The following is a 23,439-nucleotide window of genomic DNA, read 5'->3' as shown; positions in this document are numbered from 1 at the left end:
ACCCTCACTAGAATAGATTATATTGTGTAGAGTAAAGAATATACGCACCAGGAACATAGTCAGAGACCACCGTCACATGGGCCCGTTTTATATTCATATATCATTTATAGTCAAACTTTATCCATTCATATAGTTAATCTAATTCTGTATTCTTGCAGTAATATGGACGCTATCGCAACCCTGTATCAAATCACAGACTACCAAATCATTAATTTGGTCAGGGATATATAGAATCAATAAAGGGAACCCATCACCAGTTTTGGGACTTCTAAAGAACCCTTGTGTCCTAGGACAACTGGTGTTTACATAGTGTTTACTGGTGTTTACCTGCAACCTAGTGCAGTTTCATTTGTATCGGGGTTTCGGACTTTTAAATTTCAAGCCATCATGTGCAGTAAAGTGAGCTGTACTGCTGCAATGCCACAATCTTTAAGTTGGTGTTTTATCTTAATCTGAATAAACACTATTAAAGGGTTTGTCTCAAGTCATCTTCATATACCCCGTTCCCGATTGCACTTGAAGGAAGCCCTGTTTTCCCTAACGGATGGAGTGACAGTCCTGTTGCTCCATTTACTGTCTATCATCCTGGCAGGGAAAAAGTGAAAGTACAGGTTATTGGGGTTATTTTGTGCTTACAGGTTAGGTTATAAGGGGATGTAAAGTACTAAATTATGGGTTGGAGAAAAAAGGTTGTGATCATACCAAATCTTACCAAAAAAAAACTTAGCTGCAGTGCAGATATATATATATATATATATATATATATATATATATATATATATATATATATTATATCTACGCCACATTTATTATCATTATTATAAATAATGCAGAACCCCCCATTGACTCTGGTCTGTTCTGGTGTAAGGCGGATGACTGTAAACAGGTATGAAAGCAGCCGATGAAGTCATAGCGGTGACCATGATCGGTCCGGACATGCTGACATCTTATTATTGTATCCCAGACACTTACTATGTATGGAAATGTATACATTGCTGCAGAACATTACACTTCAGCTTACAGTGCAGGACTGTCTGCAGCTATAGTGTTACCTTCTACTGCTCTGGGGGATATTTACTCCCGTTGTTGTTTAGGTAAATTATTTGTATTATATTATGATGAATTTTATTATACCATGTAATATAACATAGAAATGACACAATATTATGATGTGAATAATTAAAAGCATGAAGCCCATAGAATACAATAGGGAAATGCTAGCCAAGAAAAATGTATGATCTAGTAGTGGGAGGATGATGTGGTGGTTTAGACTAGATAGTCTTATGTATGTTGTCTTATCGCTATCTGCTGGAACGCCCTGGTTTCTCTGGAAGTCTGGCAAGGTTAAAGACCATTATGTGACTATCTTCGGAGATATAAAATGCAGGAATATTTTATTTATCATGGTAGATTCTGCTATTCAATAAGCCCAGGGAGGGGTCAGCATTTAAACAATTAGTGGTGCCTAAAGGCTCATAAGTTGAGGGGACTATGGGGGTGATTTATCCTGAGAACAAAACTGTTGTCAACCAATCAGAGCTCAGCTTTTATTTTTTAAACTGCTGAGCCGAGCTCTGATTGGTTGCTCAGTTTTGCTAGGCACTACAGATAAATCTCCCTCTAGGTTCCAATCCGTAGAGTGCAATAAATGTTAATGTTAAAGAGTTAATATTTCAGTACTAATTAATTTCTTAAAATTATGCTGAAAGGGGGAAAGTTAGGAACAGATAATATAAGAAAACACTACTTACCTCCCCTTTTTTTGGTGCACTTCCTGCTTGTTTTTCAAGTGCTCCACAGGGAGCACCAGGGGTGTTTGCTCAGCCAATCATCGAGGTGGGTCATTGGCTGAGCAGCCTTCTCCAGTATTTCGTAGAGGAAATGGAGTATGTTAGAGACCTGGATTTCTCCTTCATGCAACACCCAGTTGTCAATTTATTCATACATTTCTAGTAGAAATAACAGCAGAAAAGCAAAATACAAATAATTGATGGAAAATACACAAGACACATGTCAGGCGTGGAAGAAGGTTAAGATTCTGTCTAGCTGTAGAGACCAACAAATTGAACATTTGTCAAGTCAGCTTTTTTATTATTTAACTCTTTATGCCTCCTCCACCCCAATGGGGTGTGTAGGGGGACACCTGGTGGCAGAATGGGCTGGCGTGGGGCGTTTCTGCTCCGTACCTGCGCACCAGCAGTTTACTTCTCCCTGGTCAGTTATATTTCTCAATGCCTGGCATAGAATTGTTGGGCAGCACCGCCAGCCAATGGAGATATTAGGTGGCCTTATCTGTGGAGGTGCAGGGATTTCATTATACGCCACCTCACAATGCTGTGGAGTATGAAAAAATACCTCCTCATTGTGCTTAATGATAAGAAACTTGGTAATTAGCTCCCCCTAGTGGTGGCGGAATCTCATTGTTTATTTTTCAATGAAGTTGATAGGATTACAAAAACAGTGCTACAAGTGCTATAAAGAATCTAAAATAAAATATATTGAAAAACAGTAGATATTAACTCCATTTATTTACCATTGGATTGGGGCTAGTTTTTTTTTTTTATGAAAATGCATCATTAGTTTCAAACATATTCTACACAGTCCCCATAAATGATATGGCAGGCGTACAGTTATCTCTAGTACCTTGGGCTCATCATATCTGGCTGCTAATTCATCTAATACCACATTGCCGGAATCCATCAAATGCCACATTATCTGCATTATACGGTATATGTGGGTCCGCTGTACATAAGTTATTCTGTATCGACATGGGAAGGCTTTACTTTGTTTCGTGTTGATATTTTCCTTTCAGACAACTGATAAGTGTGAAGAGACGACAAATCGGGCAGTACAGCATTTACATAAGCAGTTCTGAGGTTTCTTCCAAAATGGGTTTCATCACTATCTCAGCAGATAATGTTTATAAAACCAGTCACATCATCCAAACTGAGCTCAGGAGGAATAAAGCAGCAGAACATTCCTTACCGAGGACAAAGCCAGAGTCACCCTCAGGTCACGGGTCACGTGCGCGTATTCATCTGTGATAGCTACATAGCTACAAGATCTTCAAATAGAACAATATGGGGCTCATTTACTAAGGGTCCGCATGTGCACTTTCGTCGGACTTTGGGAATTGTGCGGCTTTGACAGGTATTTAACAGGTGTCGGCGCAGGGATTGTGTCACACGCAATCGCTTATTGGCGCAGCTGTGCTGGTTTCCATGCGACACAAATCGGGTTGGGGGCGGGTGATCCGACTGATTCGGACTGAGCATGGGATTTAACTTACAAATTGTGTCGCAAGACAATGCACTTACATGCACCAGGAAGAAGATGGTGAACTCTGTCGGACCAGAGCGGGGAAGCGACACATGCAGGATATCGGGTGCACAATCTTATTGAATCGCGACAGACTGCATTATCATCGGACAATGCACTTTCTGTGAACTCCAGTGACCCTGTAAGTAAATGTGCCCCTATGTATGATCTGCACATCTGTAACATTGTGACTTCAGTCTGCTCAGTCTGGTGTACAGTCTGCTCAGCTCCTCCTGCTCTATAACATTCTACATGCAGATATGGCACTATATACATTTTATTACGCTTTTCCTGCTCTATAATATGCTGCATGCAAATAGGACACTATGGACAATCTGCTCAGCTCCTCCTGCTCTATAACATTCTACATGCAGATTTGGCACTATATACAATTTATTACGCTTTTCCTGCTCTATAATATGCTGCATGCAAATAGGACACTATGGTCAATCTGCTCAGCTCCTCCTGCTCTATAACATTCTACATGCAGATATGGCACTATATACAATTTATTATGCTTTTCCTGCTCTATAACATGCTGCATGCAGATATGACACTATGGACAATCTGCTCAGCTACCCCAGTTCTAGAAACAATCTGCTTAGGTCCTCCTGCTCTATAATATGCCGTCTGCATTATGACACTATGTCAGATCTTCTCAACTCTTAATGCTCTATAATATGCTGCCTGCTAATCGGACATTATATACAATCTGCTCAGCTTTCTCTCTTCTATAATATTCTGCCTGCAAATTTTAAGTACAATCTGTTCAGCTCCTCCTGCTCTAGAACTTGCTGCCTGCAGATAGGACACTTTATACAATCAGCATTTATAACATGCTGCAACACTGTACAATATTCTCAGCTCCACCTTGTCATGGAGTCTGCAGAATAGACACTATGAAAAATGTGTTCAGCTTCTCCTGCGATACAGAATACTATGCCGGCTGCTTATGTTGGAGTGAATTTCCAGTGTGTAATTTTCCCTTTAAGCACAATATGTGCTACTATATAACGCTGTGTGGTTCTTTCATAGACAAGGATTAAAAGTGAGACTGTTAGACAAGCAGGATGTCCACAAGGCGACATACACCCCTGTCTAGGACTGAGTCACAGAGCTCTATAAACCATCCCTAAGACTACAGGTGGGAGGTTTGAGTATGTTCCTGTTCACCATAAAAGCCTATTTGTGTAGGAGATGCTGAGCCGCCCTCTAAAATAGCACAACCTGGGCACCGCAATGTTATGGCATAGTATGCTCTGTGCATTTATAAAATGGATAAAGGAACCAATTTATAGGGAAGGGCAGAATGAAACGTTTAGGAAATTGGACCATAGAGCGTACATAAATACGTGAACAGAAAATTATACGCTTAAAAATAGCACAGAAAGTTGTATTTCAGGAAAATGAAGTAATAACTTCAATCTTAAAGACGCACAGACAGCCAGTGGCAGTGCAGCAGTGTGGGAGTCTAACATCTCCACCAAGTTTTATAATCTGGCAGCATGTTTTAGAGAGATGCTCTGTGATTTCAAACATATCTATATTATTTCTGTTGATTACTGGATATTCCCAGTTTAATCCATATGCTAATGAGGCAGTAGGTACACGAAGGTCATGTCCTTACCATTGCTGCTCCTGCCTGCTTTCCTATGCTTTTCTCAAGATAAATCATCTGCTTAGTTGAAATGAGGGAAGTAGTCCTGGGATAGCAGAGCTCTTGGTGCTAACTACATACTATGGGTACATCAACCGCTTCATTAGCATACATATTAAAATAGGAATTTATCAGAAACCACATGATGGACAGAAATAATTTATGAATTTATAGTTCATCAATAGATCTAACAGACTATTTCCTGCTGTGATCTGCTTGATGCAGTGATTTATAATGACATATACTTATTATACTAGAACAGATTATATCAGTTCTATAAATTACAGATGGTAGAAGTGACTACGCCAGAATATGGTGACTGCACTCTGTGGAATCTGTACAACCAGAACATTACCCAATACCAAAAACTTCATTATTGGAGACATGATCAACATCACAGGGAATGTGTAATACTATCTGTTTTCTCTTGTGCTTATTTTCCTTTTTGTAATCCATGCATTACATCACGTAGGCAAAATATCAGCTAAAACTATTAAAAAGTTCTGTAAATGTACTGTCCGTATTAAAGATGACCAGAGTCATCTCCCTTCTCCCTTGGATTGCTGATATCTCATAAACATTCATCCCAGAACCTCATGACCCAGCAGAGACAGAAACATCTCTTATAGCTGGAGGTATTATCCTTCCCAACTATATTCTCCTAAAAAAAAACTGAGTTACCATGAGTATACAGTCAGGGAGGCTGAGCTTTGATCCCCCTATTAAAAACTGTGTAATTAGAATTAACTGTGTTAGGAGTTTCCGCCCCCTTGTGATGTAGTAGTGGTGTTTAGGACGTTAATGTGTATTTTGGAAGCTGCTTTGTCTTTGCTACCATTACCATGTCATTATGATTGTACCAATGCCTGGCTGAATATAGGCCACCATAACTTATTCTGTGGGTCAGGGAGACGTTTAGAGCAGAACTTTCTTGTAGTATGCTACATAACAGCCTTTAGTGTAAGTAAATCCTTACAGTATGGATTGCTTATTGTTATTTGCATACTTTTGTATTACACACAATGAGATACTTCACCCTTCATGGAGCGTTCTCACTGCTGTTACATAGTGGAAGTGCAGGGAACAAGATAAAGACTTGGTTAGATTTTGCACATCCCATTGTGAGTTTTGTATGAATTCCTATAATGTGGATGTCACAGCATGTTCTATTACTGTCTATCTACTTTTTCACCCCAAACGTAAAACTCTTGAGGTACCCAGATATGTGCAGACCTTGGTTCCTGGAAATATGACAGGGAGGACTAACCCAATGTGCTAGTGAATGTTAACAATCTGATAGTCATCATAACTTGTACATTTGGTTGAGCTAAGCATGCATCTGTATGAAGGTGTGTGAGCGGACCTGTTGAGGCCACACAACCTAAACGTATTGCTGGATTGGCAGCCGAACAGATCCGGCAAATTGAAACCCAGGGTGGGCTTCAGATTTCAGTAGGCCCCTTTGCAGTGAACTCAAGTGGTGGCATTAAAAAAATCAGAAACAGCCCCATCATGGTTATTTTACATAAAGCCCCCTATGGATTTATTAGATACAGCCCCCCCCCCCCCCCCCTCATCCCCATGAATTCCTTATGTAGAGGCTTAGGTGAACCCTTCAGCAACTCTGGGTCCTGGCACTATCCCAGGTATGCCCAGTGCTGGCGCCGGCCCTCTTGCTTCTAGCCATGGCCATGATAGGTCATGTCCTCCCTGGCCTAATCATGTTATTCAAACATGATTGAACAATGTGTTCTTAATGTTCTAAAAGTTTTGGTAAAGTTTGTCACATTCAGTGATCAGATGTCACTAAATATCCTTGCTTTAATAAGCAATTTATCTGTGATAATTTTGTATTCATTATTTTTTTTTGTTCACGGAGAACTGCTAAATTATTGTTGATGCTTATCATATGTCATATAATATAGTATAAAAATATAAAAAAGAGTAAATAAGATGCATAAAAACAGTTTGATTGTATCGGACTATAAAAATAATGTTAACCAATAATAAGAAATAATTACTATTAGGCCTCATACACACAAACATTTGCATTGGCCATGAGCTTATGTCAGAACTGAGGCTAACTAACTGCCCCATTGCCTTCTATTGGGCTGGTTTAAAGTGTGGTGCATGTATCTCCTATGGACATTGGTGGAGGTGCCTGACGCTCACCCAATGATGTCCACGTACAATCCTTAATAATATTAAGAATAATATGAATCAACTTAACTGCTGAGTAAATGGCAGTATTATTGTTCTTTAACTTCCCAGAGAACTTTTGCCAATATCCCATATTTACCCCATAGTTGGCCCAGTAAAATTTTGCGATATTGGTAGGTTTTTTTCAAGTAAGGTCATGAAAAGACCATATTAAACTCCCAGAAGACAAGGAGCTCTAATGAGTGTAAATAATATGTTGTGGAGCCGGGTGCTTATGTTGGCAGCACTTTTTGCCCATATCACCTTTAGCCCGTGACAGCTCTAGCCTCCTGAATAATGCAGTGTGCCGCAGGAGAGGCCAGCGAAGACCATCTCCTTCTTTCTCCATTTGCTAATTATGACCACTACTCCATCTTCCTGCCTTCTTCCTCTCTACATTTGGACATGTTGGACTCTTATTTTGACTTAATATAAGGAAATTCTGAAACACATGTAAAAGTCAGGTTTCCCAGGATGGTAAGTTAAGCCGTGTCCTCTGAAACAAAGTCCTGGTGTGCCGTGAAACCTTAGACCAGAGACACCTGATCCGGCCAGAGCTCCTTTATTGTGTATGTCCCTGTACACCAGCAGCATCTTTCCGAATAGCCATGATATTGCAGGGCAGCTACATTGTATCCTTCCAGAACAACTTTCCTAGGAATTCTGTATTAAGATACTGAACACAGGCACATTGACTTAGCCCTCTTCTCTCTCACAGTATCCAACGAGTCCCAAGATTATCTGGTATTTTCTTCTACTTTGCTTTGTTTTCAAGGGCGGAACGTTCAAAGCCCCTTTCTTCTTTCTGCAAACAGTAATCTCTTCTCAGGGAGGTTAATTTAGGGATCAAGAAGTTGCAGGAAAGACATTTAATTGATATGAGGAGAGTTAGAGAAGAAGCGCTTAGTGTCAATATTTAAGCTGGATCTACCTCGCCTGCGGTATACGGGATATTTTACGGGATAATATCCAGGCCTGTGGTAAGTACGTTGCATGGATTTCTTTATGGAGCTTCTTAGTCTTGTTATAATGTCTTTTCGTTTTTTAGAATTAACCACAACATTTCTGAAGTTATGAGTCACATCATGTGGTATTTATGGACAGGGATACAGATCATTGGCCGTGGTACATCTGATATTACTGTGTACAGTACGTGGCATGCTAGAAAAGATCATGGGCATAACACGTAGGATGGTAACTAGATTATAGTGGATGGGTGAAGTGGGCAGGATAATCTCATGTATAGAGGGTCTAGTTTACTTTATCTTACATGATGATGAAGATGACTTAGATTTTCATTTTAGTTATTATTTCGTTATACATTAGAATATTTTACCTTGTTATCATACATTGTACTTACATATTTAAAATGTGAAAGTGCAAGGGCAAATGCCAGCATAGCAGAATTGCACTTTTTGGTACGCACCCAGACGACATTCTATAGTTCAAAGCCACATTGTATATTTAATTCGTTTCCACTTTCCCATTTAATCATAAGGTGAGAAAAACAAAAATAAATGACCACTACAGTAGATCATGAAGAACACAATAGCAAATCAACCTATTGTTGAAAACATTTGGGTATTTAAGCCCTTCCTACTTTGGGTACTTCCACTATTTTGTGGGATTTATATAAAGGTATAAGATAAATAGGATTGTCTCTGAAAATTTGTGTGACTTCCTTTGAATATAGGAGTTTTGACAAATATGTACAGTGTAGAGCTGACCTTTTTGGCTTATATTGTAGTGTACTTGCTGTATGTATGGTACTATATATACCTTAGTGTAACGTACAGTTATTACCATATATACTCGAGTATAAGCCTAGTTTTTCAGCACAAAAAAATGTGCTGAAACCCCAAATTCGGCTTATACTCGAGTGAAAAAAATAGGTTTTACCCGGTTTTTGTTGTACAATTAGGGACCTCGGCTTATACTTGAGTATATACGTATACAGCTGACCTGCCGACCATAATCCCACCAGTAGACATCTCAAGGGAGCTACGATACAAGGACTGAAATGTTCAGGAAGGTAAAGTGGACCCTTGTGTATAGCATGTAGAGCAGGATATATTACACAGATCTCTTCTTTTCCTATAACTAACCCGTATATGTATCCGCAGTTCATGCACAGTGCACCTTGCTGAATACTCACCTCAGGCTTTTGTTACCATGTGACGGAGAATTTTCCCTGCTATATATGACATTACAGCATCATCGCATCTTAAGTGGTTGTGACAAGTAGGTTCAGAGTCTCCTGGATCACTGTGGGGTTGCAGAAGCAATGTGTTGTATAATTTAGTTTTATTTTAGGCTTGTGCACAGCAATGCCCAGCAATTGCTATATAGAAAAGACCATTTTTTAATAGTCATTTGCTAGCCAATATCTGATGGACGTCATCTTCATTGGTCATAAGAAATCGATAACTCTGTTTGATCTGAGTGGTTGGAATTCCACAATTATAGAATAATGAATATTCTATAGCATTCTAATTTTCTGTAGCATATAGCATTCTATAGCATTAAGATATCACTTTTAAAGATTAAAATCCCACCTTTATTTACATTTTGGTGGTGGTTTTCGAAAACCTAAACAGGACAAAAATTAATGAGGTATTAACTATTTAAACTTAACTCTTATTAAAATATGATTAAAAATATGGGACATATAGAATCCTAAAAAACATCATTTGAACAGTAATATCCAAACCACAAATATACTGCAAAGTAAATGACCATATAGTCCAATAATATAGATCTTACCAGCTGTGTACAGAGCAGCTTGGGGTCCTTTCAGGCAAATAGCAGTTAGGTGGATGCAGAGGTTAAATATAACCCCCATATGGTTCAATACCCAGCCCCTCCAAAAATCAGTTGTTCCAGCACTGTTCCAGGTCCATCCAGTTAATAGGTCATGGTTGGTTCCGACACAGTTAATGGCTATGGGTTCTAGTTGTTGGACCCTGACCTGAACAGCAGTTTGGTCATTAATTTTACAATACAATGGTCATTAATACTTCAGACATTAATCCCTAAAAGTGTTTGTCATACATTTAATTAAGTTGTTGCAGTCTCCTTTTTGTCTATCTTTATTTGTCCTTTAATAGATATTTTTTTTAGTTATAATATTATTTTATTGTGAATTTCCTCTTTCTTTTTGGAGGCCATTTCTATTATTTAGTCGGTTTCTATTATTCAGTCTAGTTCCTTCAGGGCATTCACCTAATGGCTAAACGCGATTTTTTAAAATTTTATATAATGGTATGTTCAGGGTTAATGGGAAGCCATGAAGATGAGAAAGGGGGAGACTTGCATATAAAAGACAAACAGTATGTGTGTGATAGTATAGACCAATCCCACAGGGGCCGACTCTGTCCCTCAACAGCTGCGCCATGTAATTATCTCCTATTTATTTGCAAAAACTCATTGAATCGAACGTGAAATATTTATGGAGCAAAGATTAGAAAATCTTCTTGTACGTTGTCAGGTCACTGGTTCAGAGCTTCGAGTCTATAAACATATTACAGCTGTATTGGAGAAAAGCTGTAAACCATTATAAAGGATCATTTATAAAATGAAGGGTCTAATTGTAATATTCTCTACCGCAGTAAAAGATGTAAACTAGTTCTCTGTTTCCCTGCTTTTCCATCACAAACACAGCAGGAAATATTGTAAGTAATTGTGTAAAATCTCCATAAGGAGAATCAATCCGTTCCTGTCCAAAACCAGTTCCCTAAACAGTACATATGAAATGTAACATCAGAGCAGCAGGAAGTGCTGAGGGAGCAGGGGGATGGGTGAGATGTGCTCCTGCAAAGTGTAACAACTTGTGAAGCCAGAGCACCCAGGGGCTCTGGTAACACCACCTATAGTGTCAGCATGATTTTGTTTTTGAAGGAAGGAGGCCATGGATAACATATATGAGATTACCACAGTCCCTGTGCCTGGATCTATGAGTAAGTGTCCCTGGTTTATCATGATGGATTTTGATTTCCTTTAAAGGGGTTTTCCCACGAAGACAAGTTAGGCCCTATCCATGGGATAGGGCCTAACTTGCTTATCAGTGGGGGTCTCAGTGCTGAGACCCCCACAGATCGCGAAAACAATGGGTCCGAGCCAACCCTCGAAACTTCATAAAAGTAATGGAGCAGTCGGCCACGCATGACCGTTCTACTCCATTACTCTCTATGGAGCTGACGGAGATTGACGCGCCACGCCATCTGCGGCGATCCATTAGTCTGAGGAGCGGCACAGGGGCCGTCGGACCCCTCATTTTACCACTCTGTGGGGGTCTGACCCATGGATAGGGCCTAACTTGTCTTCTTGGGAAAACCCCGTTAAGAGAGTGATCCTTGCTTTCAGCAAATTCTGCAACAACATACCGGTGTGTGTGTGTGTGTGTGTGTATATACACCGGTATGTTGTGCAGAATCTGCTGTAATATATATATGACTAAGCATTTATTTATCGATTTCATGTTGCAAAAAAAAAAAATGAGACAAAGTGAAGGCTCGACAATTTTTATGTTATGCTAAAAAAGCGAATTCCTTTGGAAGTTACAATACAAATAATACACTAGAAACTTGGCGACTGAACAACAGCTTTTATCCTAGAAGATGGGGGTCTCCTAGACCCAGGGCACTAAATGGGACAGCTGGCCAAGGCTTCGCTACTAGACAAGCTGTAAAATGGGGGAGGGTTAAACAGTGACTTGGAGGAATCATATGAAACACTGCCGAGGGTATTGTTTCCTTGGACGGCCTTCAAACAAAATCATACAGCGCTATCCATTCAAGGATCCCTGACAGTTTTGTTCTGAAGAAGAAGGCGACCCTCACAATATGGATAAAAGGTATTATTCATATTTGTGATAACAGAAATCACTACTTTTATAGAAATTCATTCCTTTTACTCTGATAACCTCAGAAAATACAGTGAATGTGGGACTGTAATATTACTTACTGTGATTAGGGGCTCAGGCATGCTAGACTATGGCTAGGATGGCATGCACACGAGTACTAAAGGATACAGACACCATGATATGACCCCATGGACCCTTGTTATACCTATTACCTGCAAGTGTCACAGAGGCACAAAATATACCAAATGTCTTGGTACCTTGTATGTGAGAGGCACAAGGGATTCTTAATAATAACTATTAACAATACAAAAATCATTCATTTGGTCCAATGTGATTCCTTTTATCTGCTGTATTTGAAGTATAATATGCAGTACAAATGCGTAATGTGAACTCAGCCCAGTGTTGTGTTCACTCGCAGCTTTTGTGAAGCGTTTTGAAACCCAGCGCAAAGGCTGCCCGGGTGGAAGTTGGTCTGATCGCAGTTGCGTTTCCACTGTAAGTGGAATCAAGGACCATAGGGGATATTTATCTAAAAGGGGTTCACTACTTTACCTCATGTTTTTGTGATATAGGTGTAAGTGTGGAGGGGCAAGATATAAGGTATTTTACCAATATACATCTAGTAATAATTCTGTTCTGCTTTCTTGATATGTAAAGTGAAGCCTCTTGTTTTTTTCCTCATCAGACAGACATTCCTGTCCATATATTGGCCGCAGATGGAGGGTCATGTGATCTTATCTATCCATGAGCAATCGCCCTACCAGGACCATGATCTTATATTCATGAACACTATCATAAGGCCCTGGCAGGGGGATTGTTCATGGACAGATAGAGATCACAGACCCTCTATCTGCGGCCATTTTATGGTCAGGTATGTCTGGCTGATGAGGTAAAAAAGGGTTCCCTTTACATATAAATAAAGCCATGCTGAACTTTTAATAGATGTATATTGGTAAATTACCTAATATCCCCCCCCCCCCACACACACACACACTAAAACACACAGTACAAAAACATGAGGTAATGTGTCAAACCTTTAGGGCGCATTCACACAATGCATTGCGTCACGTTTTTTGATGCGTTCTTGACAGCCTTGATCACATTCTGAGGTTACATTGCGTTTTAGCAGATGCAGTGGAAACACCAGGGGTCTCAAACTCGCGGCCCGCGGGCCAACTGCGGCCCGCGGGACAATATTTTGCGGCCCCCACCTGCATGGAGAGGGCAGGTCGCGCTGCATGGAGAGGGCTCACGGGCCGAGCCCTCTCCATAGCCGGTAAGTCTTTGCTGCATATTGCAGCAAAGGCTTACCGGTAACACCCGCGATCGGTGCTAGTACCGATCGCGGGTGTTTTCACAGCGATGGCTGCCGGCAAAGCTGCCGGCAGCCTCAAACAGATAGCGGCGCATGGGCGCCGCCATCTTACCTGGGATCGCCGCTCCCCGTGACGTCATCGGGGGGCGGCGATCCGTCTCCATGGTAGCCTCGGGTCTTCCGAAGACCCGAGGCTATTTCGTTTTAACCCCTTCATTACAATGTGCTGATAGCACATTGTAATGAATGAGGAGGAAAATCCCCATATATTGCCATACTGTAGTATGGCAGTATATGATAGGATCGATCAGACAACCTAGGGTTAAAGTACCCTAGGGAGTCTGAAAAATAGTATAAATAAAAATACAAAAAAGTTAAAAAAAAAAAAATGATAATAAAAAAACCTCAAATTTCAAATCACCCCCCTTTCCCTAGAACTGACATAAATATAAATAAACAGTAAAAATCATAAACACATCAGGTATCGACGCGTCCGAAAATGCCCGATCTATCAAAATATGATAACGTTTTTTCAATGCGTTTAACCCCGTAACGGAAAATAGCGCCCAAAGTCGAAAATGGCACTTTTTTGCCATTTTGAAAAATATAAAAAATCTATAAAAAGTGATCAAAAGGTCGTACAGTCCTAAAAATGATATCATTGAAAATATTATCAAATTTCACAAAAAATGACACCACCCACAGCTCCGTACACCAAAGTATGAAAAAGTTATTAGCGCCAGAAGTTGGCAAAATCAAAAAAATAATTTTTGTACAGGAGGTTTTAATTTTTGTAAAAAACATTATAAACCTATAACAAATTTGGTATCCCTTTAATCGTACCGACCCAAAGAATAAAGTAGACATGTCATTTGGGGCGCTCAGTGAAAGACGTAATATCCAAGCCCACAAGAAAATGCGTTTTTTTCATCATTTTCATTGCATTTGGAATTTTTTTCCCGCTTCCAAGTACATGGCATGGAATATTAAATACCATCACTATGAAGTGCAATTTGTTACGCAGAAAACAAGCCGTCACACAGCTCTTTACGTGTAAAAATAAAAAAGTTATAGATTTTTGAAGGTGGGGAGTGAAAAATGGACATGAAAAAACAGGAAAGGGCCCGTAACCAGTTAATCCCCTTCCCTCCGGTACTTGAAGAAGATGAAGTCGCCGCTCTGAACGCACTTGGTGCAGGTCAGAGCGGCGACTTCATCTTCTTCGATGGGAGGCAAGTACCGGGGGGGAGGGGGGGATGGAGTGTCCTGGGCTCAGTGCGGTAGGAGCTTGGGACCCCTTGGTGCACAGGACGCGTTCATAGAGAGAACACGTCTCCCAGCATGGGGCTTTCCTTGCGCTGGGAGACGCCATGACATTTGAATCTGAATAATGATATTTTGTAAGCGCATTTTGTGTGGAAAACTTGATGCGGCCCAGCCTTACCCAGAATCTACCTCCAGCGGCCCCCAGGTAAATTGAGTTTGAGACCCCTGGGAAACACAATGTAATCTTAGCATGTGATCAAGGCTGAAGCCTTTTGAATGAGTCAAAAACGCATTAAAAAAAAATGACACACTGCATCGTGTGAACATGCCCTTAAAGGAAACCTGCCATCACTAACTGCCGTAGATTAACTAAAGCAGATTAATTTCTCTGTTCAAATCCCTACACTGTCTTTATCTAGTCATTACGCCCTATCTAAATAAATAAAAACGTTATATTTTTTTTTCGGTAAATTATCTTCAGAGGCTACTGGGGCAGGCCTCTGTTTAATATAATAATAACAATTCTTTATTTATATAGCGCACACAGATTACGCAGCGCTGCACCAAGATAGCCAAATTGGTCCCGGTCCTCATGGGGCTCACAATCTAAACCCTCTGAAGTCTCGCCTCCCTGTGCATCCCCACAGTGTTCAACCCATGCCCACACATGCTCAATAACTTTCTACTGTTTGTTCACCACCGCATGCACAGAGCTCCAGAGAAAAGCTGGATGTTATTGAGCATGTGGGGAACAGGCTGAAGAGCCGAAGAACGTTATGGGGATGCGCGGGGCGGTGGCACTTCAGAGGCCTCAGGAGCCACATGATAAGTTTTTCAGATGCAGTTTTTGAGGCCCAAACCTGGAATGGAGTAAAAGTAGGAGGAAGAGTGGCACCTTTCAATTATTTGTCTCAACCCGTTAGCATCCACACCTGCTTTTGGCTTCAAAAACTGCATCTGAAAAGCTGAATGTGTGGATGTACCCTAAAGGGCGTGGAGTAGCCTTAGCTCCCAGCGCTCAGCTTAGCTACCCTACTCCCAAGTAGCCTCTGAAGATAATTTACATAAAATAAAGATACGTTTTTATTTAGTTAGAAAGGGTGGAAAGATTGGATAAAGACAGTGTAGAAAGGAATCTACCAGTTAGTGTTTTTTCTGGTAGGTTTCCTTGAAGTCTGAAAGGTATTGGTTTTTTTTTTTTTACATTTTTTGTCATGATTTATCTTAGTGGTTGATAAATGAGCCACGTGAGTCTGAAAAGCCACACGAAAGTCTCAAATGTTTGAGAAACCCCCTTGCCTCTGCCTGCTCTGGACTTTTTCAGATGTCCATATCTGGACTTTTAAGATAATTCAGATGCAACAGTGTGAAACTCTTACAGCGAACTATGCAAAATGTGTGTAAAAGTAGCAAACTTTGGCACAATTGCACTAAAAAGACAGAAAAAAGACAGGAGAAACTAGAAATAGTTTGCAAAATGCCCCCCATGTGTTTTGCATTGTCTACAAGCGTTTCAGCGGAAACGCATCTGTGATCAGGCCAAAGCCCCTCCCCACAACCTTTATGAACGCAGCCTCACACATTGCTTTTTGATTTAGTTTTGAGGCACAATTCAAAGACTCCCATGATGACCACTTGCTGAGGTTACATTGCATTTCCAATGGTTTCAATTTCAAAACACAATGTGGGTCATTTACTAAGGGCCCATTCGCGGTTTCCCGACGTGTTACCCGAATATTTCCGATTTGCGCCGATTGTACCTGAATTGCCCCGCGATTTTGGTGCACGCGATCGTATTGTGGCGCATCGGCGCTGGCATGCACGCGACGGAAATCGGGGACGTGGCCGAACGAAAACCCGACGTATTCGGAAAAAACGCTGCATTTAAAAACCAAAAATGTGTCGCTTGGGAAGCGCTTACCTTCACCTGGTCCAGCTCGGTGTATTCCGGCGCGTTCAGATGATTTTCAGCGCAGCAGCGCCACCTGGTGGACGGCTGAGGAACTACCTTCATAAATCCCGTCCGGACCCGAATCCTGTTCAGAGAACGCGCCACTGGATCGCGAATGGGCCGGGTAAGTTAATCTGCCCCAATGTTACTTTAACATGTGCTCACGGGAAAAGCCTTTGTACTACGTCTCAAAACACAATCAAAATGCAACGTGTGAATGCGACCGCAGGTCTTTAAGACAATTTACAACTAGTGTGGCAATTTACAACTAGTAAACCTATGTGGTTTAGGTTCAGGGGAGATAGATCATGCGTCAGAAATTTTGCAAATGCAGCATAATTGTGGTGCGTTTTTGTGTTATATACTAAGACAAAACATAGGAGGTGCAAATTACAGTCTAGACAGTCTAAAACTACTCAGATGTATCATCCAGCGTCAGACTAATTCTGGAACAGTAAGTGGCCTCATGTACATGAACGTTAAATGGGCTTGGGTGTAGCTATTTTTTCAACAGCTCGTACATGTCCCTTATTCTTTCGATGGGCTCATCTCCACGACCATGCATTTCATGGCCACTAGCATGAGATGACGGCCCCAGTGAGTGTGCGTGAGCGGAATTCACCTGCCGATGGTAGACCCTTGTTTGCGGACCGCCAACAGCACATTGGGGCATATGTACTTACCCGGTCCCGTGGAGTTCATGAAAGTGCATTGGCTGATGATAATGCACATCTGCCGCGATTCACTGAGATCGTGCGCCTGATATCCAGCATGTTTCGCTTCCCCGCTCAGGTCCGGCAGAGTTCACCTTCTTCTTCCTGGTGCATGTAAGTGATTGATCTTGTGACACAATTTGAATCTTAAATCCTGCGCTCAGTCCTAATCAGTCAGATTGTCCAACAGCCCGCCCCCCCCCCGATTTCTGTTGCCTGGAAGCTGGCGCCGCTGCGCCACAATCCGATTGCGTGCGACAAAGTCCCAGCGCAAACCCCTGTTAAATACCTGTCCAAGCTGCGCAAATCCTGAAAACCGTGAACAAAAGTGCAATTCACGACCCTTAGTAAACCCGCCCCTTTGTGTGAATGTGGCCTAACTTTTAGACACATTTGATTAATTGGCCCCATTGGGTTCCTGTCTGGGGTGACGTAAGCCCACATTAAGACAATAAGGCCATGGACCAGAATAGTAAGTTATGTGCTTGGTGCAATTTTTTTGCAAAGACAATTTTACCTTTGATTCCCACCATGAAGAATAGATCCTGGCAAAACATTCTCGGAGCTATTTAAGGACATGCTGCTCTATAAATAGAGACAATACAGGTTTCCTTTGAGATCTTTTATTCACTTTAGGATCTTAGCAGATGCTGATTTTCTAGACAGCACAGTCTCAGAATAATTATTAGGAATGGAGGTCTGTCTCACACATGTTGTCATGCTCCAGTGCACATGGTAATGCTAGGACAACACCTGAGCCTTCATAACTGGCTGGGCTGCGCCTTCATGCCACTTTGCTCACTTTATATCATACAGGCCCCTATGTTAAAGAAGATATTAGTGAATATAACGAAATCACATATAATAGAATTACCTGTAATAATAAAAGTACAATAATTATTTCTTATATTGAATGAAACATTGGTCTGTTATGGATATTCACATGAACGTTACTTCTCTTATATTACACACCAATTAATTCCAAATTGCAGATAGATAGAATTCAATTATTTTTGCCGATTGTGTTTTGGTAGCCCTTAGAGCCATCCTGCACATTATTACATATTGAAATCCTCCTTAATGAATCCCCTTCACAGAGAATCATTAACAAGACCTGGGATAATAAATAGATTGCAGAGTAATGAGGTGTATGGGGGATGAATGGCCGGCTGTACAGATGGCGTCTCGTGTGCTCGCACTTGGCATGTAGAACGTGATGGTCGCTCATGCGTCATGAAAGAGTTTGATAGCCGGATGAAGAATGGACGGGTCATTGTGATTTAGGCAGCTGGTGGGGCGATGTTATTTCCTCAGCCACTGACCCCATATAACAACCTGTATTGATTGAGTAAATAAACAAATGCATCTGCACTGAACAAGTGAGAGAAGATATAAAAATACCTAAATACGTGGAAGTAACCAGCTCCATCTAAAGATTTGCTTTTAATGATAAATATAAATATATTTAGTTCATGAACAAGATTTACATTGTAAATCTACACACTGGGAAAAAAATATTTTTATAGGGGAATTTTGAAGACAGTTTTGATGGAGTTGGCATTGTCACAAATTGCACCAAATTTATGATGTGCCCATAGATGCAGGATAGTAGTACTGTACTGTGTCCATATATGCAGTATAACATTAGTAGTACTCTGCAGTGGCCATGAATGAATGATAAGGGTAGTAGTACTTTGGAGTGCATATATATAATAATTCTTTATCATGCAGATCATGATCATACAGTGCTGCACAAAGCTTGCCAAATTGGTCCCTGTCCAAAAATGGGACTCACAAATCTAAACAACCTAACAGTATGTTTTGGAGTGTGGGAGGAAACTGGAGGACCCAGAGGAAACCCACGCAATCTCTACAAACTCTTTGCAGATGTTGACCAGGGTGGGACTCCATCCCAGGATTCCAGTGCTGCAAAGCAGCGAGTTGTGGTACTGTGATGTGTCCATTTATACAGGATAGGAGTAGTAGTACTGTGATGTGCCCATATATGTAGGATAAGAGTAGTAGTGCTGTTCTATGCCCATATATAAGAGATATGAGTAGTAGTACTGTGTTGTGCCCATATTTGCAGGATTGTGGTGTTGTACCTATATATTAAGGATGCAGTGCCCCTATATACAGGATAATAATGGTAGTAGTATACTGCGCTCATATATATTCAGGTAAGAGTAGTTAATACTGTATAGTTATCATATACGCAGGCTAAGAGTAGTACTATTATATAGTGTCCATATATATTCAGGATAAGAGTAGTAGTACTTTAATTTGCTCATATACAGTATATTCATGATAAAAGAAGTACTGTATAGTGCTCATATATGCAGGATAAGAGTAGTAGTACTGTATAATGCTCATATCTGCAGGGTAAGAGTAGCAGTACTGTGTAGTGCTCATATATGCAGGATAACAGTAGTAGTATTGTATAGTGGTCATATATGCAGGATAAGAGCAGTAGTACTGTATAGTGCCCATATATGAAGGATAAGACTAGTAGTACTGTGTAGTGCTCATATATGCAGGATAACAGTAGTAGTATTGTATAGTGCCCATATATGAAGGATAAGAGCAGTAGTACTGTATAGTGCCCATATATGAAGGATAAGACTAGTAGTACTGTGTAGTGCTCATATATGCAGGATAACAGTAGTAGTATTGTATAGTGCCCATATATGAAGGATAAGAGTAGTAGTACTGTATAGTGCTAATATATGCAGGATAAGAGTCGTAGTGGTGTATAGCACTCATATCTGCAGGATAAGAGTAGTAGTACTGTGTAGTGCTCATATATGCAGGATAACAGTAGTAGTACTGTATAGTGCTCATATATGCAGGATAAGAGCAGTAGTAATGTATAGTGCCCATATATGAAGGATAAGACTAGTAGTACTGTGTAGTGCTCATATATGCAGGATAACAGTAGTAGTATTGTATAGTAGTAGTACTGTATAGTGCTAATATATGCAGGATAAGAGTAGTAGTGCTGTATAGCACTCATATCTGCAGGATAAGAGTAGTAGTACTGTGTAGTGCTCATATATGCAGGATAACAGTAGTAGTACTGTATAGTGCTCATATATGCAGGATAAGAGCAGTAGTACTGTATAGCACTCATATCTGCAGGATAAGAGTAGTAGTACTGTATAGTGCTCATATATGCAGGATAAGAGCAGTAGTATTGTATAGTGCCCATATATGAAGGATAAGAGTAGTAGTACTTGTAACTATGCCTCAATTTGGTACTTTATTAGGACTTTGTGTGCCACCTTACAGGGTCAGTGCCATGAAACTGTGTAAAGGGACTTGTATGTTCTGTGATTACATGTACTCAGATCCTGTCTTGTTTTATGTATATATGTGCTATATGGAGTATGGAGCTTCCATGCGGTATTGTATTCTCCCCCTGGCAGTACACTGCAGAATACCATATATGCTCTTTTGTTATATAGAAGAACTAATAGTCAGTAATACCCTGCTGCAGGAGACATTTACTACTATTATATTAGGGAGTTGTTTTTTTATTCATTTATTATTCCAAAAAATGAACCAGTGACGACTCAGATGTTTTGTATTCTACTTCTCGCAGCTAAGGGGCTTCTCAGATGTCTTATCACTCCCTACTGTACGTATTTGAATTAGTTGTACATTAATTAGAGAGTTTCAAGGAGACTCATCCAAAAACTTGTCAGCCTTCTCCGTGGTAAATAACATCCACTTTTATGAGGTTGGCTTTGCCTAAGGAATGCCTTTAAGAAAAGGAAGTATCAAAGAGAACTGTTAAAACTGAAGATCTGAACAGGATGTAAACTCGCCAGACTCTTTTTTCCCTCTTTATTTGAATTGGGATGCTTTATGGGGTCTCGATGGTAATGCCTCCTTTGTAACCCTATATGTTGTGACACCGGATACTCCTTTGACACTTGTCCTTGACAGGTTTATGTTCATTTATTGTCCCATGTGCAAAAGCATCTTTAACCTAAAACTCAGCATGTCACATATTATGACCAAAGATAATGTAAGTCTATACTAGTCAGCTATCCTAAACATCCAGGAATCATCACATGTCTCAGAGACTTGTCCCTGGAAATGAGTATTCTTGGGATGGCTCTTAGATTTTCTTAGTTGAAGATTGGTCTGCTAAATATACCTTATATACTCGAGTATAAGCCTAGTTTTTCAGCACAAAATTTGTGCTCAAAAACCCTAACTCGGCTTATACTCGAGTCAACTAAAAACATAACGACAAAACTCACCTTTCTGACGTCACCCATAGGTCCTCTTCTGTCTGAGACAGTCTGAGATGAGTACAGTGTTATTTTTTTCCTACTACAGGGGCTGGGCAGGCTGTATGCTACAGGGGTTAGGCAGGCTGTATGCTACAGGGGCTGGCAGACTATATACTGGGAGGCTGTGACCAATGCATTTCCCACCCTCGGCTTATACTCGAGTCAATAGGTTTTCCCAGTTTTTTGTGTTGAAATTAGGGGTCTCGGCTTATACTTGGGTCGACTTATACTCGAGTATATACGGTAACATTTAGGTAAACTGTGTAGTTATGTTGCTATTGACTCCAATACTATTGGTTTCTTGACTGTTAACGTAAGTGTCTGAATGTAAACCCCATTCGCCTACAATATACTATGTACACTCACCGGCCACTTTATTAGGTACACCTGTCCAACTGCTCGTTAACACTTAATTTCTAATCAGCCAATCACATGGCGGCAACTCAGTGCATTTAGGCATGTAGACATGGTCAAGACAATCTCCTGCAGTTCAAACCGAGCATGAGTATGGGGAAAAAAGGTGATTTGGTGCCTTTGAACGTGGCATGGTTGTTGGTGCCAGAAGGGCTGGTCTGAGTATTTCAGAAACTGCTGATCTACTGGGATTTTCACGCACAACCATCTCTAGGGTTTACAGAGAATGGTCCGAAAAAGAAAAACCATCCAATGAGCGGCAGTTCTGTGGGCGGAAATGCCTTGTTGATGCCAGAGGTCAGAGGAGAATGGGCAGACTGGTTCGAGCTGATAGAAAGGCAACAGTGACTCAAATCACCACCCGTTACAACCAAGGTAGGCAGAAGAGAATCTCTGAACGCACAGTACGTTGAACTTTGAGACAGATGGGCTACAGCAGCAGAAGACCACACCGAGTGCCACTCCTTTCAGCTAAGAACAGGAAACTGAGGCTACAATTTGCACAAGGTCATCGAAATTGGACAGTAGAAGATTGGAAAAACGTTGCCTGGTCTGATGAGTCTCGATTTCTGCTGCGACATTCGGATGGTAGGGTCAGAATTTGGCGTCAACAACATGAAAGCATGGATCCATCCTGCCTTGTACCAACGGTTCAGGCTGGTGGTGGTGGTGTTATGGTGTGGGGAATATTTTCTTGGCACTCTTTGGGCCCCTTGGTACCAATTGAGCATCGTTGCAACGCCACAGCCTACCTGAGTATTGTTGCTGACCATGTCCATCCCTTTATGACCATAATGTACCCAACATCTGATGGCTACTTTCAGCAGGATAATGCGCCATGTCATAAAGCTGGAATCATCTCAGACTGGTTTCTTGAACAAGACAATGAGGTCACTGTACTAAAATGGCCTCCACAGTCACCAGATCTCAATCCAATAGAGCATCTTTGGGATGTGGTGGAATGGGAGATTCGCATCATGGATGTGCAGCCGACAAATCTGCGGCAACTGTATGATGCCATCATGTCAATATGGACCAAAATCTTCCAGCACCTTGTTGAATCTATGCCACGAAGAATTGAGGCAGTTCTGAAGGCAAAAGGGGGTCCAACCCGTTACTAGCATGGTGTACCTAATAAAGTGGCCGGTGAGTGTATATGTACAATGTAGAATAGTAACTGTGCTCTCTGTGATCTTTGGTCGTTAAGCAGGTTTTAAGGCCAAAATTATGATGTAGCCCTAGCCTTACGGAACAGTAATGCTACAAGTTACCTGCATTGTCTATTGGAATCAGTAGCGTGATCCATACACCTCATACAGTTATCAGAACATTCATGCACTTAAAGGGGTATTCCCACAAAGACAAGTTTCTTATATGTACTCAGGATAACAAAATAACACATTCTCTAATTCACTGTTATTAACAAATATTCACAGATATAATT

The 23,439-nt window shown here is 40.8% G+C and overlaps 1 protein-coding gene across 15 annotated transcripts in view; it reads left to right on the top strand.

Annotated features, from left to right (window-relative positions):
* Nucleotides 1-23,439, top strand: part of IQSEC1 (IQ motif and Sec7 domain ArfGEF 1) — a 411,145-nt gene that overhangs the window by 286,140 nt on the left and 101,566 nt on the right. The window lies entirely within an intron of this gene.

The sequence above is a fragment of the Engystomops pustulosus genome, chromosome 10, assembly GCF_040894005.1.
Source record: "Engystomops pustulosus chromosome 10, aEngPut4.maternal, whole genome shotgun sequence".
Taxonomy (NCBI): domain Eukaryota; kingdom Metazoa; phylum Chordata; class Amphibia; order Anura; family Leptodactylidae; genus Engystomops; species Engystomops pustulosus.
The sequence above is the reverse complement of the archived record's forward strand: the minus strand, read 5'-3'. Positions and strand labels throughout refer to the sequence as shown.